At 31.5% G+C, this 7284-nt stretch overlaps 1 long non-coding RNA gene across 1 annotated transcript; it reads right to left on the reverse strand.

Moving 5' to 3' along the window:
- Positions 1–291: 291 nt before the first annotated feature.
- On the reverse strand, positions 292–1139 carry LOC132724447 (uncharacterized). The gene is made up of 2 exons (XR_009624910.1): positions 954–1139; positions 292–406 (listed from the first exon to the last, which is right to left on the reverse strand). It is a non-coding gene; the product is annotated as an uncharacterized LOC132724447 (long non-coding RNA).
- Positions 1140–7284: the final 6145 nt, after the last annotated feature.

Below are 7284 nucleotides of genomic sequence, written 5' to 3' on the forward strand. Positions count from 1 at the left end.
ACCATCGACGACGGCCTTGCACTAGAAATTATATTTACATAAGTCTTAATAAGCTAGCCATGATTGACAGAAAATTTCATATTTGAAGTAAATAAACATTAAAGATAAACAACAACACATAATATATAACAGTCAAAAATATTGATCTTCTTGAATGTGAAACATAACTATTTTTCATGTTTTATTTACATATCAATTATCATGCAGTAAAATCCAAAAAATATTAAAATATTTTGATAATTGTTCTTCTTTCCGATCTCAACTAAAAACTAAACAATTATTTTACATGTATTTACCTTTGATATATAGATATTTCAGGATCATAGGCAGTGCAAACAGTTGATTAATGGTCCATAGTGAACAACTGTATATTCTATACTTGTCATATACCTCCCTGTCTACACATCTGAAATGGTTTATTAAAATATTATATGTTTTTAATTCAATCATAATTTGCTAGGTACCATATTAACATGTATATATAATTGAAAAAGGAAGAGAATAAAAAAAATAAATGTTAGTGCCTTGATACTATTCTCCATAGTTAGAAATGGAACAATACTATTAAACTTTGCATAAATCTATGATCTATCCATCTAATTATTTAATTATCAAAACTCTTACTTGGGACCTGGGTTTTATTATACTAATGTAAGTAATTGAAATCTTGATAAAAAGGAAGGGAAGAAATATCCGAATTACTGTGCAATGTCCGAATTTTGTATAACTTTAATATACACTAGAATTGAAGTGTTTCTCCATTGTTTATTTCAATAAGTTAAAATGGTTTGAATAAATTTTTCACATCAGTAGTTTTAAAACAATACTAAAAGTTAAACAACTAGAATTTACTACCTTGACAAAACATCCGAAACAATTGTCACTATCCGAAAATAAACTAGTTTTATTAAACTCTATAAATCACTCGTTTTTCCGTCAGATAATTGACCTACCTGCATTTTTTGACCCGTGCTTTCCATTCCTTTAAATCTGAAGAGGACCGAAACAAATTTAACTTCTATATCTCTCGAGTTCTTCGGGTTACCTATATGCGTAACGGTAAATAAGTCTGCCGATGTACCCGGAAGTGGTAAATCGAAAGTGAAAGTAAACGAGACTTACGGGCCCTATAGCTGGGACTTCCTAATTGATAGTAGATCTTCTCAACCTTTTCTCGGAATAACTGACTAAGATGGCGATTTCGGGAAAATGACGTCAGAAGGAAAATAGTTCGTATTCATACGCATACAAATTTTTACTCTGTCATTCACACTTTTTAACCATTTTAAGCTTGAACTGTTGAAAGTTATCTAATTTGAAAATCGTATTCCATCTTCCTGAATTATTGTGTTCTATGATAGTTAGTTAATTTATGACTTGATAAAATTGGCACCAAATTTTTGCAAGTACTTTGGCTCTCATGCATCGGGAACCAGAACAAATAAACTGGTTCTCATTAAATTTTTATCGACTGCTAGCGTAGTAATATTCAAATCGCGTAAAGCAATGGTATTTGTAATTTTGTGATAAAAGGATTTAAAATTAAGTAATAAAATGACCAGTCAATTTTAAATTAGATAAGGTATTATGATGATCTGAATATTATGGCAAAATATTGGAACTATTTTTGCTCAGCGCAGCTAGATAGCCTAAATGCGTTCAGAAGGAAGTAAGCTGAATTTATCGTAATTACGTTGGGGGCTTGCGCCCCCAAAAACGAAACTCAAAAAAACATGATAACCAACCTTGATGCAAGAATGCGTGGCTTCGGCTTTGGGCCACAACGTCCACGTGCGTGTAATTGACCTTTTTACAAATTTCGAGGAATTTGAGAACATAGCATGGTGTTGTCACTGGCACAAGAGTTCTGAAATAATCATAAAATAAATTAAATTATACCCATATACAGGCCTCGACACTAACCTTTTTAGCAGGTGGTACGCCGGACCACTAGGTGATCCTTCCAGAAGTCAGGTGGTAAGTTATCATTATTATAGATCATTTTATTGCAGATGTAGAAAAAATTGCTAAACTTGATAATAACATAGTATCTTTTATGTATTAACATTTTTATGGAACTAATAAATTATCTTATTCTTGTCTTTGAAAACAAGGAAATATCTAAATTATTAAAATAATAACAACGTTATAATTATATATCCAGGGCTGGGAATCAAAACTGCGTCGTATCCTACAAAATGTAAACAAACGCCGCCATCTTGGAACGAAAAACGTATGTTTTTGTTTATAACTCTTTTTGTTGGAAATGACTGAAAACCAGATATATGTATTAACACGCTACACTATTTTCCGCTTCGTTCGGTATATGCTGCTTGCACAACTATTTTGTAAAACAAAAGTTATAGCGAACTTGCAACTCGAAGCGGGGCAGAATTTTTATGAAAATGTGTGGATACGACGCAGTTCATATTGCTTTATCTATCGTTTTTTCCTTAAAATCAATTATATATTTGTTTCAGAGTTCACCATAATCTTCGAAATATAATTTTGCATCATTTACTAAAATTTCATTTAAAAGAGATGTTTATTTTCAAAGAAAATATTGATTTTTACGAAATGATACGACGCAGTTGAAAATAAAATATGATACGACGCAGTTGTATTTTTGGCAGTCTTTTCAAAAGGGATAATTTTGGCAGTATATTTCTATTTTATGGAATAATCACTTGCGCTAGATAAAAACCCCAGATCTTTTGAGGTGTGTAGCAATTTTCTTTTGCTTTTGATTATTTAGAATACATTGTGTCATGTCCAATATAACATTTAATTTGAAAGTTTACATTGCGGAAGCTACTTTTTAGTTAATCATGAACATGTTACCTAATTGATCATAATATCTGAAATAATTTCTTATATTTTCCTGTATGTTCAATATTATCCCTAATTTTTTTTTCGCAAAAAAAAGTGTAGAAATCTATTAACTTGAATTCATTTTGGCTAGCTACGCTCTAAGTTAACGTCCTGGGAAATGACTGTTTTTTGTGGTTTGTTTTCAAACTTTCACTCTACACATTAGGGGCGAGGACCTCAAGTGCACCTTTGTGCATTATTTCAAGCAAAATAGTGCACCTGCAGAGAACCATCGACATTTTGAAACTAGCTTGATAGGTTTCCCACACGAAAGAATAAAAAGTCCCTGGTGTTTTCGAATTCATAGCAGTTCAGTTCAAGTGATTTGAATTCAGTAAACATAAACAGCTCGGCCTCGGTCGGACACACCTGTCGGATTTGTTTGTGTTTTTTTTTTCAACAAAATTTGTTAACGTCACCTGTACAAATAAGCAGCTTTTTATTAACTTCTGGCGTGAAGTTTTAAGATTATAAATATTTGAATTAATTATAAAGAGAATAACATTTAAATTTCTTATTTCGGTATGACTAGCAGAGAAATTTTCAATGTAAACAGGGGGTAATCCTCTGTGAAGTCATTTTCTGAAAACTTTTGTTTAAGTTTTCAGGCAATTCATTATCAAATAAAAATCACACTTTAGTATGAAGGTATGTTAAGATGCCATGTCTCTAGAAAATTCGATGCGATAATCTGACCTAAATTTTCTTTTCAATATTGTGAAAACTTCTTCAATACTGTTGAAAGATCATGTCTGCCTATATCTGTATCAAATTTATCGGTGCACATCGTAAAAATCCTTTGCAAACGGACACCTTCTTTACAAAATAATTTGTAGTTGTATCATATGTAACTCGATTTTGAAAATCTAAAGTTATTTAATGGAGAAGAATACTTAAGTACAAATATAGAAACACATAGACCTTTTCTCATCGGCGATATTTAAGAAATGCAATACGACAAAAATCAGCGGTAAAGTTCCGCGGGGCTGAACATAAAATGACTAAACGGAACGCATAACCTACTTGCAAAAATATATTGTAGCTTAACCATTTATAATATAATTTTAATAATTTAATGTTCAATTTCAAATAGTCAAGCTCATCTGTTCTCACCGATAATTAAGAAAATGAATACAATAAAATCGGCACGTAAAAGACATAAGTTATAACGGAATTGATGGAAATTATTGCTAATTACAAGTAACAAAGGAGCTATCTTCCGATAGCAAGAGACCTTTCAAAATTTGTAATTCTTTCTCTTTTTTTTAAAAAAGGTCATTCCTGATAACTACAGGGTCCAGGAGAGGTTACACTGGAATATTGAATTTTGTATCAAAAATAGTAATCTCTCCCATTTCAAACTCACGGGAACAGTTTTAGAATCATGCTAAGGCAACACTGGAACAAGTAGTCATATGGGTGTGCGATCACGTGTTTCAATGTATATTGCATTTGATACAGCTTTTCGGAATCTGTAGATGCTTATGATAGGTACTAAAATGCGACCGAAAAATGCAGCCTTAATAGAATTGTATTACGTACATTTCCATTTTTATGGAACCAATGAGTGACCTCTGGTTTTGACTTAAGTTGTAAACAAGAAATATTTTTGGACGTTATTAGCATACCTAGTACATAATTTGAATAGTTTAACCAATATGCAGCCTGCAATGATAATACAACTGCGTCGTATCATATTTTATTTTCAACTGCGTCGTATCATTTCTTAAAAATCATTATTTTCTTTGAAAATAAACATCTCTCTTTAATGAAATTTTAGTAAATGATGCAAAATTATATTTCGAAGATTATGGTGAACTCTGAAACAAATATATAATTGATTTTAAGGAAAAAACGATAGATAAAGCAATATGAACTGCGTCGTATCCACACATTTTCATAAAAATTCTGCCCCGCTTCGAGTTGCAAGTTCGCTATAACTTTTGTTTTACAAAATAGTTGTGCAAGCAGCATATACCGAACGAAGCGGAAAACAGTGTAGCGTGTTAATACATATATCTGGTTTTCAGTCATTTCCAACAAAAAGAGTTATAAACAAAAACATACGTTTTTCGTTCCAAGATGGCGGCGTTTGTTTACATTTTGTAGGATACGACGCAGTTTTGATTCCCAGCCCTGATATCTATAGTTTATCTTATTTTTCTCACAGATTTATAATACAGAATTTTAACTCCCTGTTGCTTGTTGGTTGATATTAATTTTTGATATTAATTTAGGTACAAAATTCATTCAAATGGTGCAAGTAATTATGCATCGTCTGATTACCACGACGGAACCATTAACATTTATGTTATCAACCGTGAGTATCTGATGATGGTAATTATATGATATCAGATAAACTTAAATTTCAGATACTTAAATAATGGCAGCAAACGAAAGGAACTGGAAAAAATACATCTAGTAATTCTATGCAATTTATCTTTATTTTAACTGTATAACGATATCCATTTCTTCTAGAGTTAAAACTATTGTAAAAGGTCAAAAATACCCAATGTCAAAAATGAATATCAACCAAAAAGCAACAGGGAGGTAAAATTCTGTATTATAAATCTGTGAGAAAAATAAGATAAACTATAGTTATATATAACGTTGTTTGAATAAAAATGAGAAAACTGTGGCATCCAGGCTTAACTTGACTTTGAAAATATGAGCATTATGTCACTTTAAAGTTTCCATAGAGAACTTGTGACACTTAAAAATAAACAACACCTGGGGAATTCTAGCTTCAATGCCCATGTGCAATAACTGAGACCCCATTTCAGGTAAATCATTACTTTGAACAATATATTTTCAGACGACATGGAAAAGGTTGGGAAGTTCAATTTTTATAAAATTACATTACTTACTGGAACCGAATTATATTCACAATAAAAAGGGCCGAAAAGCTGCTATGAGATTTTGAAAAAAAAAATGAGAAAAGGTGTTACATCCAGGCTTATATTCCATTTAATAATTAAAGCAAAAGAGCAACATTTAAACAAGGTAATGCCGGACAGGTACCTAACTTTATTAACAAATTACTCGTCCGTAGATTTTGTTAAAGCAGTAAACACAATCCTTCGTCGTGAATGCTAATTTCAATGTCCTTATAAACATCATAACTATAAACATATGACATAATCCTTGACCTTCACGAATTAAGTGCCAGCGTAGTGAGATTCTACTTTGCATAAGGCGGTAAAAGATCAGACGTCGCCGATATTGACAGACATGATTTTTGTGTTTCGGGGTGTCAATAAAAAATGTTGTGACGAAGTGGCCGCCGCGCCTGACCAATTTATTTTTGTAATAAATACGTACTAATAAACTTTAACCTATATACTTAAACTCTAATTTTGTTACATTTTAAACACAAAGCGTAATGAAATCTACTGTCTTTCCTTAAAGAAGCAAAATGAACGTATGACGGCATTTATTTTTTCCAGTTATTCCATAAAGTTATGATATTCTTTCCATCCGCATTCAGATACTGTCCGGCTACAGTGAAAATTATATCTTATAAATTTCACTAGTGGTTTATCAGAATATAATCATCTGATATATTACAGTAAAACACTGGAAAGCATGAAATATTAGAGTTTAAACTTTAAATATTTGACCTAACAAATACGCATGAAAATTTTACAATCTACTTTAATTGAAAATATCCAATCCCGATATCAAACATATGACAGCAAATCGTATTTTTGATTATAAAATGTGAAATCAAATTATTTCAAATGATAAATGTATTTTATGACATTTTAACCCTAACGTATTAAGCGAAAGGTACAAGGAAAACACGGATATATAAACGGATATGCAGCTAATACATATTGTAGAAAACGTTAAAAAAAACTAAATCAGAAATAAACAAAACAAAACAGTACAACAGTTACAACAACTCATGTAGCAAAAAGACTACCACCAAAAAGAGATGAAATAATTTGAGAGCATTCTATAGTGCATAATGGACCTTTGTTCAAGGGACAAAATTTATAACTAAATGCGTATACTATTGACTATAACAATCTTATGCTAATTATAGTGAGATTAACAAGCCATATCACCCTATTTGAAACTGAATAAGATTTGATCCTCTTGACATGTGTGAGTGTGTGCAGGCGTGCGTGCGTGTGCGTGCGTGTGCGTGCGTGTGAATACTTACAAAAACAATAAGTTTTCGTAACGATAAATAACAAAAGCGTTGGGCCCCAAAGTTCTTCAACCCTCCCTCAGTTTTTCCTTTTTTAATTCAGGGTCAATTTCAGCATACGGCATATGAATGTCTTTAACCGTTTACTTTCTGAACTTTATCTAGCAGTTTAACAACCTTTAGTTGAAGGTCTATTCCTGTTATCACACCGTCTGTCTTTTCTCAAGTATTAAGTCATTATTTAATCAATGTTTCTG

The sequence above is a fragment of the Ruditapes philippinarum genome, unplaced genomic scaffold (genome assembly GCF_026571515.1).
Source record: "Ruditapes philippinarum isolate M1 unplaced genomic scaffold, ASM2657151v2 ctg9477_1_1_1_1, whole genome shotgun sequence".
In the NCBI taxonomy this organism is placed as follows: Eukaryota; Metazoa; Mollusca; class Bivalvia; order Venerida; family Veneridae; genus Ruditapes; species Ruditapes philippinarum.